The 14,257-nt window shown below is 36.8% G+C and overlaps 1 protein-coding gene across 1 annotated transcript in view; it reads left to right on the top strand.

Annotated features, from left to right (window-relative positions):
• The window catches only part of UBR5 (ubiquitin protein ligase E3 component n-recognin 5), a 123,811-nt gene that overhangs the window by 25,710 nt on the left and 83,844 nt on the right, over positions 1 to 14,257 (top strand). The gene's annotated exons all lie outside the window — the stretch shown is intronic.

Here is a 14,257-nt window from a genome sequence, read left to right on the forward strand (position 1 = left end):
TATTGTAGTAAGGACTCCACAGTAAATTAAAAAGCTCTGTGATCGAAAAAGTTAAGAAATATCAAATGAAGTACAATTCTGTGCTGGTGCCAGTTAGAATTTTTTTAAAATTATAGATTGTCTTTCCTACTTCTTAAAATTTTAAAGGCATCTTTCCTTTTATGAAATATTGGCAACAATAGTAGATTGTTTTTCTGAACCTTACCTGGCAAAGCGAAAAGTTGGCAACCTTATGTTTGTCCTTATAATTTGAAGGAAATTTTGTTAATCTGTTAAGTCCAGATAACAAGCTTTATAGCTTTGAAAAGGGGTGTTACGAATGCCTCAGTTAGGGGACAGGTCTCTACATATTTGTTAGATCAAGCTTGTTAATATTCCTTTTCAAAGTTTCTATCTTTACTAATATTTTGTCTGCTTGAATGATCAGTTTCTGATAGCAGTGTGCTAATTTCTCATTGGGGTTGGCAATTTCTCAAATGATCAATTTTTAGTAGGTATTAGGAACATTCATATTCATGCATGTTAAATGTTCTTGTTGGTGTATTTTTTCTTCCCATTGTTCTGTAGTGTCTTTTTATCCCTATTAATACTTTTTTTCTAATACTTTTTCCCCCTTCATTCTGATAATTTTTGACTTTTAATAATGTGAGGTGAACCACTTGAATAAGTAGATTTATTTTACTGTCTGAATTTCATATTTTCTAATTTTTTTGCTACTTTTTTTTAATGTTAGATCCTTAGTTTTCTGCATTCTTTCCCTTTCCTCTTTTGATTTGGAAACCATAGGCTGTATTTCTGTTCTTTTACTCTTAAAATTCTCAGCTACAGTGTTTTCTAACAAAACTGGGGAAGGGGGGGCCACACTAGCTTCCAGGATGAACTTGGCTGTGGTACCCAGTCTCACTGGGGAACACTTAGCCTCATTTTCCTTTTGTGGCGATGCTAATCTTATATTTGATCTTAGCTTTGTTTTTTTCTTCCCTCTCTCTCCACCTCCTCCACTATCTCCCCCCCCCAACCCCCCCAAACAATGGTCTTTTCTAGCAGTGTATTTAGACTAGGAGATGCTTTCCCAGAGTGAACGCACTATACCATCTCTATACCAACTGTTCTTCCACCCTGCTGGCTTGTTACTTGAAAGTATCTTACATGTTTTGTTCCTTCTGTTGGTTTTCGTTTTACCCACTTTTTTCAACTCTAATTGGAAAGGAGAGAAAGTGGTGGCAATAGGAGCACTCAGACCTATGAGGGGCTTTTTCGCTGGCTCTCCATGTCAGGCTTGGTGGGGTGCTCAGTGTTGGGAGAAGGGAGGAATAGAAAATTCAGTCTAGTTCAAAGTAACTGTAGAGTCCTAGTGTTGAATTAGCAAGATTTAGTAATAGTGTTCTCATCTTAGGCTGGCTTCATTTTAGCTGTTAATTGTTTTGGTCTATAAACAATAAAGCATTATATATATGCTGCTTATTTTTTGTGGGAAACAGGAGAGTTCCCCTGTATGTTGTAGCTTTGATGATGGGACTGAGTTTTACAAGCATTCTTGTTTTACCCTAGTGATATTGCTAGGACAGAGCTGAGGCAGTCTTTGATTAGTCTGGCTTCATGGTAATAAAGATGCTCAGTAAGATCTGCTTATACTGTTGAAGGAAAAATGATACTGAAATTTATTGCTGTCTCCTTAAAGTAGATGATTCTGAAGTTAAAGGTCTTTTATTTTCCACTTAAAGGAATAAAAATGCATGTTGCCATATTATTTGGATTTAAAAAATTGCTGAAAATAGTTTGCTTTTTTTAACATAATTTTTTAAACAATATAATTTTAGGCAGCGTGGGATTGTTTATGCTGTTAACTGTTTTATCCTTTAAGATGATTAAATAATAAGAAAATTGGGAAATCGTTTTTATTTAGATAAAGAGAAGACAAGAAAGGCAATTTGTCACTCTTGAGCTCTAGCTTTTGGAGAGGCTTTCTCTGTGCCAGGCACTCCCCAGGCTTCTGGGGCAGAGAGATAAATAAGACATGGTCTCCACCTCCGGGAGCTGGGATTTGAAACCAGTGTCCTCTGATTCCTGAGACCTTACTAGAAAGAATGACCTGAACTGTGTTTCATGTTCAACTTCAACTTGGGAAATGTAAGGTTAAGCATAGTTAAGCAGGTTTGTTTATTACAGGATTTATCAGTTTTTTCTTTTAAGATTTTATTTTTAGAGAGATGAGAAGGGAGGGAGAAAGACGGGGAAAGAAACATCAATGTGAGAAAAAAACATCGAAGTTAGAGAGAAACATTGATTGGTTGTGTTGCCTCTCATATGTGCCCTGACCAGGGACCAAACCCGCAACCCAGGCATGTGCCCTTACTGGGAATCCAATGGGCCACCCTTCACTTTGCTAAGTGACCCCCAAGCAACTGAGCCACACCTGCCAGGATTTATCAGTCTTTAATGGGCGTACTTGAATTGTTAATTTCTAAGAGAGGGCTGTCCTGAGAAACATTAACAAAACTTGAAACAGTAGGGTTATTAATATTTCTCTAAATATACTACTAATCTTGTGATTATTTTAAGTAACTCTTACATGTACATGTGGTCTTTTAGAGGAGTGATTTGTAAACCTGTTGATCATTGGAATCACTTTGGGTGCTTAGAAATTAAAAAACATTTTTTTTGAGTTAATAATAAGTTTATGTGTTTTAAAATTCAAAAAGTGTATAATTGGCATCTAGGAAAAGTTTCCCTCACTGCTCTGTTCTCTACCTGCCTGCTTCCTTTCCTTGTAGGTGGTGACTCATGTTACTCTTTCCAGAGGTATTTCATGCAGGTGCCATAATTTATTTAGCCAGAATATAAATTACTGAGCCTTGTATTTGGAGATTTCTGATTTAGAAGGTTTGGGCCTAGGAATATGTCTCTTAAGATGTTTCCAAGAGATTGTGATGATTAGATATATGTAGGCACTATTATTTTAGATTACAGATTACTTTTGTAGGTGGCATATTATCCAATTCTTTAAACAACTCTGTGAAACAGATTTATATGGTAACTACTGTTTTGGCCAAGAGGTAGAAACATGAGAGTGGGAGATGTTCAATGGCCTACTCAAATTCATGTCCATCTTTTAATAGTGGAGCTGGGTGGGACTCATAGCCCTCAAAGATGTTGCTGGTTTTCTTCGATTATCTAGGTGGGACCTGGTTGGCACTAATGCTGCCCTTTCGTGGCTATAATGCTGACGATTGGCCAAAAAACAAACAAAAACCCAAACATAAAAAATTAATGTGGGTATTTACATGCAGTTCTTCCTATTTTAGTACAGCATTAAATGTTATACTATTTTATTGCATTACTTACCACTAGATGTCCAATGATTAGAATTTCTCTAGTTTGCATTTTAATCAGTTATCCAGGTAGACTTGTCAATTTCAGGAGCTTAAAAAGACAGGCTGCACACAGACGCTCATCTGTAATTTTGCTTCCTGATGAGCCCTCCTCTCTCCTCCCTTTGCTTCCAGCTTTCTTTGGCCCCTTTAGCATTTCCTTAATACCAACCCAGATTAAATCAGAGGAGAGAAGTGGGAGGGACAGAGAAAGACCATCCTCGAAGTGGAAGAGACTGGGAGAGTCTCCTAGGACTGTAAAGTACGGTGTGATTTTCCTGTCTGCCTGGTGAACTTTTCTCGGAATAATTCTCAAAGAAAGCATTTCAAAAATTTCTCGTAGCATTGCAGGACCATTTGAACTAGGGTATAGCCCCCTGGTGGATTATTTTGTAGGATAGTATTCCTTTGGGATTTTTAAAAAACCTAGTCTCATAATATTGATCACATAGCAGAACATCTAAAACAGTTAAATGGCTTCAAAAAGAATAAAAAAATTTCTAATCCACCATTTTGAGGCAGTGTATGAATGTTCATTCATTCGTTTAGCCACCCATCTATTGGCAGACACTTTCTAAGGATTTACTGTGTGTCAGTTGTTAGGGATTAAGAAGTTAGTAAAACATGGTTCTTGCCTTTATCATAGAGTTTGTCTGGTGGTGAAAGACACAAATCTTTCATCAAGCAAATAGTTACAGCATAAGAAGTACTATAGATGAAGCATGCCCCAGGTATAACTGGGATTCAGAAATGCCTGGTTTAGCCTGGAGTGAAAGGTGAGTTAAGGTTTCCCACAGTTTTTTCAGTTCAGCCTTGAGGGACTAGGAGCTAGATATGTAGAAGGCTGTTGAGGGTATAGTTGTTCTAGGCTGAGGGAATAGACATGTACAAAAAGAGTATTTTGGGTATTAGGGAATTAATGAGAGTATAGTAATGTTTGAAATATGTATAGAGTCCTATGGAGGAGTGAGGAGATGAGGTTGAAGAGGTGGTAGGGGCCAGAAAGAAGAAATCTTTCACTCTTTGTGAATTAAAACCCATGCACAAGAAACAAAGAATTATAGAGTATCTACAGGTTTCTGGTTCCAAGAATTCCCAGACTTAGGTGTCACTCCCTGCATCCTCAGGTTCCTCCTAGGTCTCAGGATTCAAATTGGACCCTATTGATCTGGCAACCAGTTTAAGCCAGACATGGAGGGCTTGAAGCAGCAAAAAAAAATATATATGAAGTCTGTCCGGAAAAAGTCCACCCATTGTTAATATGAGAACAGGTTGCACAACATAGGGGTAACCTGGCAGCCAAGGAGAGTGGACTGGAATGCGCCTGCATGAACAGTGATGACTTCACTGTACTAGTCAGTGGGGGTGGTAGATGCCATTGAGTGAGCATGTGTACCGTGTGGCTATCACATTCAAAATGACTGAGCGAGCAGAGTAACGAATCTGCATCAGATTTTGCGTTAAGCTTGAACATTCCTCTGTGGAAACCATTCTGATGATTCAGAAGGGCGCAGCTACGGGTAACTGGTGTTTGGCAGCTTCATCATGACAATGCATCACGTCTTGTGCAGAGTTTTTTGGCAAAACATCAGATCACCCAGGTGATTCAGCCCCCTACAACCCGGATTTAGCACCCTGCACCTTCTGGCTATTTCAAAACTAAAATCACCTTTGAAAGAAACACATTTCAGACTGTCAATGAGATTCAGGAAAATATGATGGAGCAGCTGATGGTGCTTGGGAGAACTGTGTGAGGTCCCAAGTTGCCTGCTTTGAAGAGGGGACTGAGGTGTCATTCTCCTGTGTAGAGTTTCTTGTATCTTTTATCTTCTTCAATAAATGACTCTTTTTCATATCACATGGCTGGGTACCTTCTGGCTGTGTGTGTGCGTGCACACGCATGCAGTTTGTACACACACACACCCTGTACACACACACACACACACACCCCCTTTACACACACACACACTCTCTCTCTCTCCAAGAAAAATACAGTATAAAGATAATGGCAGCCATTTTTTGAGCATTTAAATGCTTGGCCTTTACAATTGCCTTCAATCCTTACAGCATCACTAACAGACAAGTGCTTTAATCTCCATTTAACAGACCAAGAAACCTTCCACTTCTGGGAAGTTAAAGTAAGATTGCCCAAGGTTACAAAGCCAGTTAATGGTAGGGATGGAATTGAACCCAGGTTTGTTGACACCGCAGTTCATTCTTTCCCCACTCCACCATGCCGTCCTTTATAGGACTCCAGGTGTGGTTCCTGGAGCCCATGGAATGGAGCTCAGGAATGTGAAATGACCATTTCAAAGGTAGTAGAACTGCTTTTCATCTTTGATGTTAAAAGGGCAACAAAAGAAATCCCCATAGCTCTGGTTTAAAAAACTTCTCATGAATCTGATGGCCTCAAGATCCTTGGTCAGGAATATAAACTTCTGCTTGTCTTGGTTCTGTGGAAAACCAGATTTCATTACAGGTATTTTATTTCAGTTTGCAGTTTTATCTCAAGGACCGAATAATTTGTCAAATGACAGTGTTTATTCTATGAAGTGCATCAGTTATCTCATGAGACATTTGATTTGCATGTAGAGTTAAAATTGGGTTTGTAATGATTTTAATATATTATCTGCATTTGGCAGAGACTTTAATGAATGATGTTGCAGATATTTAGAATGTGGATTTGGCATAAGGGTGAAGAAAACCACTAATTTTCTCTTGACGTTTTTGCTGATGGTGGACTTTGTGGAGGGAGATCTAAAGAAGTCTTATCCTGTTAACACAGTTTGATTTTTTATGTACTTATAGTAACACATGAAGAAAATGAAATCTGATGAGACTTAGGAAATTCTCAGAAGGATTATCTTCTCTTACCAAATTTCTTCTTGTCCATTTGGCATGTGTATTTCCCTTTGCTGTTTTTAAAGCAGCTGAAAATAGCATGGTTTTGCTTTAAAGGAAAATGACTCATTTTGTTCTGTTCAGCATTTAGTTTCTCTGATATGTGTTTATCTTTCAAATGGCACAGTTGTTTGGAATTTTGATCTCTATTTTATTACTAAAATGTTATTTATGACAAAATATAGGAATTTCTAACCAGAAAAAATTTCCAGGTTAAGGGAAGAAATTATACTGTCATTTTTCCCCCCATGATAGTTTGCAGAGCGTTCTGTAACATGAATTTTGTTATCTTAGTTTTATAGAAATCTTTTAACCATTTTAGGGGAAATGTTAAAATTTCCCATTTTCAAAAATTTACATTATTTCATGAATTTATAGTATTTATTTAGAAGCTACTTTTCTTTTTGGTCTTGAATGCATCTTGAATGTGAATGTCCTGCATCATTTACTTAAAGTGAACACATTATATAAACTGGCATTTGTCATCTCCATAAGCATAAAGTATGTATAAGTCATAGCTGTAATTGTTACTCAGGAAGCTTCCAGATGGATTTTTCCTCTACAAAAGCCATCGTTTGTGTGATTTGAGGTCTTTTAAGAGTAAAGTCAGATATTTGCTACTTGGCATAGTTTTCTTTGGCTAGGCAAAAATTGAGAAGAATCAGGCTGCTATTTTAGAAATTGTCAATTCAAAGTTAAAGAAACAAAATGTAGTTAGGACTTAGGGCTGAGCAAAGATATATTAGGGATTAATGTACAGGCTGAGATTTGAATTATAAAATTGATCAGATTACTCTTCACTGAGGAAATATCTTTTTTTGGAGGGTGTGAGGAGGAGTAATCCTGTATCTCTAGTCTCAAACCCAGATGCCTATAGGTGCTAGGCAAGCCAGGACACCTCTAGTCACCACTAGGGCGTATAAGCTCAGTTGCTAGATCTCATTTTATAGGAAAAGCTAGAAATCTGAAATTCTAGGTGAAATCTTCTGGTTTTAAAAGTTAGCCAAGAATCTTTAAAGATCTTTTCAAAATTTAAAATACCATCGGATTCAATATTATGTGTCCGGATGTAGGATGGCAGTTTGTGACATTTCCTTAAGTGTGTCTTTAGTGTCCCCACCCACTTTAGTAATTGACTATAGCTTTTGTATATAAATCTTAAAGAAGGTCTTTTGTATCCTTGCCGATTGCCTTTTCCTCCCTTATTGAAAATCACTGGCAAGTGAATGCTAGACATTTAGTGCCTCTTGGGAGTTTAATACTATCAGGGAGGCAGTATTAAAATTTTTAATATACTTTATGATAGTTTGCTGTGCCCTTTTATATCTGAAGAGATTTATGCATGGGTAAAAATGATCAATTTAGAGTCAAGATAAACCAGTGAATTTTAGTATAATAGTACGAAAAGTTCATTCATCGGTTTTCAGATTCTACATTGCAGCCAACCTTTAAGAAACTATCACTTGTTGGCTTTTGGTATAGCATCAGAGAATATCCATTATTTAAGAAGTATTTTAAAAGTACATGATTAGGAGGTTGTTTTAGTTGACATTTGTGGCTGTTTTAGTAAGAAAGAACAATTATTTTTTTCCCAACTCTGATTTAGTAATTGGTTACTTTAATGGCACTGACATTTTGGAATAGACCACAGCAGTTCTCAGAATGTGGTTCGTGGACCCCCAAGACCCTTTCAGGGACTCTGAGTTCAAAACTATCTTCATGGTAATATTGAGACTTATTTGGCCTTTCCATTGTTTTGACATTTTTGCTATTGTTCAAAAGCAATAGTGGAGAAAAGACCAGTTTCTTAGTACACATCAAAGTATTGGCATCAAATTGTACTGAAAATTATTGTATTCTTCATGTTTTTTGCACTTGCAGAGAAGAAAACACCATTTCACTTAAGGGGAGGGGTCCTTGTTTAAACAATAAAAATTATTATTTTTATTAAATCTTAACCTTTGAGTATATGTCATTTTAGTATTCATGTGACAAAATGAGAAGGACATTCGTTTTGTTAAGGAAACACTTATGCAAGTGTTTTAGTTGTAAGTTGAACTAGCTGTTTTCTTCATGGAATAATATCATTTTTATTTGAAAGAGTAAATGACAAACTATGGCTATCCAGACCCAGGGTATTTGACAGACATTTTCTTGAAAATGAACAGAGTGAGCCTGTTACTTCAAGGAAAACAACTGACACTATTTGTTCCCAATGATAAAGTAGAGTTTTCGAGCAAAAATTTGAATTTTGGGGAAGTTTGTATCCATCACTGTGAGTTTGAGAGTGTAAATTGATGGTGACTTGAACAGATGTGATTTTGATTTTGATTTTGAACCTGCATAAGTCAGTAAACCAGTGTTTTTCAAATGGCCAATGCATGTTCTTACAGGCTCATGCCTGGGCAAAAGGTTTTTTCAAAGTTTATTGACAGGTTTTACATTCCACATTGTTCCTGGTCTTTAAGAAACTAACACTTGTTGGGTTTTGGTGTAATATCAGCGAAGAATGTCTATAGTATCTGAAAAGGGTATTAAAATATTCCTTCCTTTTCTAACAGCTTCTCTATATAGGGCCAGCTTTCCTTCATATACTTCAACCAAAATACTGTACTGTGTGGTATATTGAATGCAGAAGCAGATGTGAGGGACCTAAGTTATATTAAAGCTGATAATAAAGAGACTTGCAAAAATGTAAAACAGTTCCCCACCGCAAATATTTTTTGGAATTAGTTATTTTTCAAAAGGTAACTTACGTCAATATGTAATTAATTTGTTATTTTAAAAAAATATATTCAAAAATTTTCTTGTTTTAATGTTACAAATATCAGTGGCTATAACCCGCACAAACGAAAGCTTTTTGAGGTCCTCAATAATTTTTAAGAATCTAAAGTGGTCCTGAGATTTAAAAAGTTTGAGAAGCGTTGAAGTACACCCTGAAGGATTGGCAAGGGAGACTGTTGAGAAGACCTAAAGGATATCTGGGGAGAAGGAAAATATGCATCCAGAGGTTCTGATTTGCCTTTAAAGAGAACCCTCCTATAGATGACACAAAGAAATATACTTAGGGTCTTTGCTTTCTTGAAGCCTAAAACCTTTTTTTTTCTGCTAACATTTTTAGTTCCTGTTTTGGCCCCTACAATAATCTTGTCTGTTGCTTCATTGTTGTTAAATTTGGAAGTTTTCTGTGACATGAGAAAAATTAAAGACAAAATAGGGAGTTTTTAATATAGCTAAACTTAGATAATTTGATTTATTTTAAGATTGTAGCCTTCTTACATTTTTGACATGAAAATGAGGTCTAGTGAGTTTTCCTGTGTGTGTGTGTTGTCCAAGTAGCTATATTCTCATTGTCATCCATCTCCACTCCCATTTACTGTTCCATGAAATCCTAAAGTTGAGAAACTCATAATCTGGGTTAAATTCAGATAGCAGCACTACAAAATGGCTTTCAGAAAATGTATCTGAAATATAATGTCATGAAGTTAAATTTCAGACAGTGAGAGAGTTGAGATAGTCTTTCATAATCACAGAGATGAACAGAATCATCCCTAATGTTCTGGTGGTTCTTCATTGGACCAAGGCAACCCTTATTCTTTCTAGACTTGCCTCTGCCATTCTCAGCACCATGGTTCAAGGTAGCTCCCAATATCTACGTCACAACACAGAGTGGGTAGATAGAGGGAAAGGCCTTATCCCCTTCACAGAAAAACAAACTCAAAGTTCAGGATGAGGGGAACACTGAGCTAATGAATCTGCAGCCACAGGCCTCCCCTTATTGGCACCTGTTAGCCATGGTGTTTATTCTCTGCTTCAAAGAACAACTTCTTTCTTCATTAAGTATACAACTACCATCACCATCATCACAACCATTATTACCAACACTATCACCACCATAATTACCCCAATCACCAACAATGAAGAACATTGCCACCATCGCTACCACTACTAGGCGCCAGCAGTTGCTCTGCATTAGACATTGTGCTACACTCTTTATAAACCTTATTTGATTACATAACCACCTTGATTCTATAATTATAGACAGAAAGAAGGTAGTGATTGTTTAAATTGACTTATGAGAGTATAAGGACTTGCTTTCTGCTCTCAAGATGTCTTGCAAAGAAATGTGAAGACTTGTGATACTTTACTTCTTAACCCCCCCCCGCCCCGCCCCCCAACTCTTCCCTAGGCAGTTGAGATCAGAACAGCTGCCATGATGTCATCACTGGCCTCTTATCTCCTCCTTCAGAGCCTGATTTTCTGGTTCTGAAATTTTCAGAGAGCTGCATCACCTGCCACATGAAAAGCCATTGTTACCCTTGGTAACTGCCTCCCTCAGTTTTGCCCTTCATGTAGCCTGGCCTCTAGGGACACTGGGCTCATTGATGTTCTGCACATACTTACCTGTCTTGCCTCACATGATTTTGCTATTCTGGAAACTTCACCTCTGCTTTCTCACTTGACCCTGAATCTTTCTTTTGCCCCCTCAAATCCTGCCTGTTCTTCAAGTCTGTATGCACCTCGTGTATGAATTCATCCTGGTCCACTGAGCCAGAGGTGAACCTTTCTCTCCTGAAGGTGTGCAGCATTTTTGTGTTCACTACGGACATTTATCACACCATTTTGGGTCTTTCTTACTTGTGTGTGTATTTGTTGCCCAATCAAGCCTGGAGAGCAGGGTGTGTCTGTCTTCGTGTGATTTGCCTCTCAGACAACAATGAAATAACCACAAACAAAAAGTAGTTACTGTTACTGCTACTACTACTACCTAACAGTGAACATGATACTCTGTGACTTATTATAACCTCTCAATAACTAATAGATACTGTTACTATCCCAAGTTTACAGATGAGGAAACAGGCACACTGAGGTTGAGAAAGTGTCTCAAAGCCACAGCTTAAAAATGGCAGAATCAGGATTTTAACCAGTGGAGTTTGGATCCAGTGCCCTTGCTCCTGTCATGAAAGTTAGATGTCCTAGCTTTTTGCAGCCTCCAAATCCGTTGGTCATTTGAGTCTGTGGTGGGCTACAGTTGCCCTGCTGTTGAGCTCTCCCCTCATGAAACTTGACACAAATTTGCTCCCTTTGGTCTAGACTCTCCTACAGTATTTGGAATTTTCTTCCTCTTATGTTGTCTCATTGATTTCCCCCCCCTCCTCCATTTGTAATCCATTATACATCACACTGAATAAATCATTGGTGTGGGAGTACTAAGGATTGTCAGAGGCTTATTGCTAACCTACCCATTGTGTGTTAGAGGCACCTCACAAAGGCTTGCCTTTGTGTCCCTGAATCAGAATAAACACTGAGTTATGAGGTTATTTTGTAATGTTACACTGTACTCTTAAAATAGTTTTTTCTCATAACCACATGTAAAGATTTATTTTGAAATGGAATTTGCTTAGTTGTAGGGTACTTTTCCTTTTATTTTAAAAATGGGGAAAACTTGTTAATGTTGCCATGAGAGGAATTATAGTTACTAACTTTAAGCATTGTAAACTTTAAGAGGAAGAGCCTTCAAAGTAGATGAGGGCCTAATATATAGAGATATTCAGGATTTAGTAAATTTAAATGAATGTGATTTGGCCCTCAGTGATTGTGTGATTTGCGTGTCTGCTGTGGAAAAGCAAAAGGGAGCTAAATACACATTTATAATTTACTTTATTTGCTTGACGATTTCTTTGTCACTGTTATCTGGGATTCATGTAAATTAATGTGTAGGTGGCCAATTTAGTTATAACTGTCTTGTGATTTGGAAGAACGATACATTTTACATACACTTTTGGGATTCAATTCAAGAAACATAAAAAATTTAATATGGAGAAATTGTCTAAATGTCCGTGTAAAATCAGTTTGTATATGAAAGTTTCAGATGGCTAAGATGAAACTGAATATGACTATTAAAAAGTGCTTTTTCCATAAAAACTTTGCATATATGTCCTTTGCCGGGACATTTGCTTTCATATTGTCCATTCATAAGAATTTCAGGACTGAAAAGAACCAGAGGTGACTATTCATCTTCCCTCACATAGGTGAGGACCTGAGACCTGATGGGTTTCAGTGAGTAGTAGACGAGCTGGGAGAAACCCCCGATTATTTGCTATCCAGTGAGTATTGTTTCCAATATAAATGGCACACATTTCAGATGTGGTTCGGAGTCCACCATGATTTTTAAGATTAGAAAATTTAATTAATGGCAGTAACTATTTTCTCTATCCCCTAGGTATCCTGAAATTTGCTAAGTTCTTGTGTTATTAAATATTTTCTAGCATTTTGATATTCTCAAAACCTATAAATATATAGATATAAATATAAATAAATATATATTATATAAATATATATTTATATATAAATATATAAATATATAAATTCTATAAATATTAGCTACCTGGAGTGAGATTTGGAACCATGAAAGGCACATTAATTCTTTTTTCTTAAATCGAAATAATGTTCTTTATTTTTAAACTTAAAAGGTAGGAAGCAACATCCAAGAATGTTTAATAAAACTTTTTCAAGTCTGATAATGTTTGTGCTCATAGTTCTTAACTGTTAACGTTGATTTGCTTATAAAATAAGCTGAAGCTTTTGAGAAAGTGGTGTTTCTAGGATGTGCATGGGAAAAATGAGTCAGCTTAGGAACATTAATTCTTAATTTCAGTTGTTTTTCAGCTCCTAAAAGGCTTTGACACATTTTATCACCCCCCACCCCCCAATACTATATACTTTGTGAAAATTCTACAGACAGTGTTGAGCTAAGAAACAAGAAATGGAAATGAATGTGTTTAGTTGTAAGCCAATGACTAAGAACCTTCTAAAAGTGTCACTACTGTGGTTTTTGGAAAGTAGAACCTTTCTCAACCCTTTCTCATATTCTGATTCTAGTAGGGTGAAAAGTTTTGTTAATTACTTAAGAGTAGGTGTGGGCCAAGGGGAGTGCGAGCTCCTGCCAGGCGCTGGGTCTTCTGAAGGCCTTGATGGCTCAGGTTAGCAGCCTAGCACTTGGGACATCTCCCGGTTTTTCTTCTTGATGTTTAGTCAGCCTTCTTGCGGAGCTCAGGGGTGCCAGAGTGCATTAGTTTTACAGTGTTTTTTCCTGCCTTGGAACACAGAAGTGTGCCTTGCCAATGAAGTGGGTTTGGAGCTCAACACTCCAGGAACAATGAAAACACATTTTGGTTTTATTGGGGGGCCATGTCACACATGATCAGAAACTGGTTTTTGGGAGTGAGAATAAAGTAATCAGTGAATATCTACTTTTGGGGAAAGAAATTATGGCATCATTTGAAAGTTACTCTTGAGGATTATGATTCGGTACTGGACAGTTACTGTATGTATTTTAGTGTTTGAAAGATGCTCCTCAGCATTGAACCAGAGAGTAGAAGTACCAGGATAAAGTAAGTACAGTTGAGGGACAACTGGCTGCTGCTAGAATCTTTTATTGAAATAATTAGATTGTTTGCTTGTCTCTGATATGATTTGTGGCAGCTTTTAACCTAAACTGGCTGTAAGGTGTGATTTATTTTTGAGTATGTGTTCCACTTTCATCTATTAGTACAAATGATTGAAATTTGATTTTATGTAATTTTGCCATTTTTTAGAGAGCAAAGTTTATGGAATTTTGTACTGATCTACTATACTGATTTCCCCCCCCATTGTTTTCTAAAATTGTCAGTTTATTTTTAAGAGAATTATTTCCAACAAAGTTTGGAAAGACCAGGCAATTGTTTTGGTAATTTCATAGAAGCAAACTCTTAAAATCTCTGCATTTGATTATATCTCTATAAAATTACTTCTTTAGCTTGGCAAGTGTTTAAATGGGTATTACAGTATTTTATATTAATCCAAAATACTTTTTTTGAGAGAAACAGAAAAATCAAATAATATGAGTTAATATATTTTAATGCAGCTCTGAGATTTTTCTGAGAGTATTCAATACTCTTAAAAATAGGGAGATGTTATACTTATTTTATAGATAGTGACATTGA

This window comes from Furipterus horrens, unplaced genomic scaffold, assembly GCF_987537825.1.
Source record: "Furipterus horrens unplaced genomic scaffold, mFurHor1.1.pri manual_scaffold_7, whole genome shotgun sequence".
NCBI lineage: Eukaryota > Metazoa > Chordata > Mammalia > Chiroptera > Furipteridae > Furipterus > Furipterus horrens.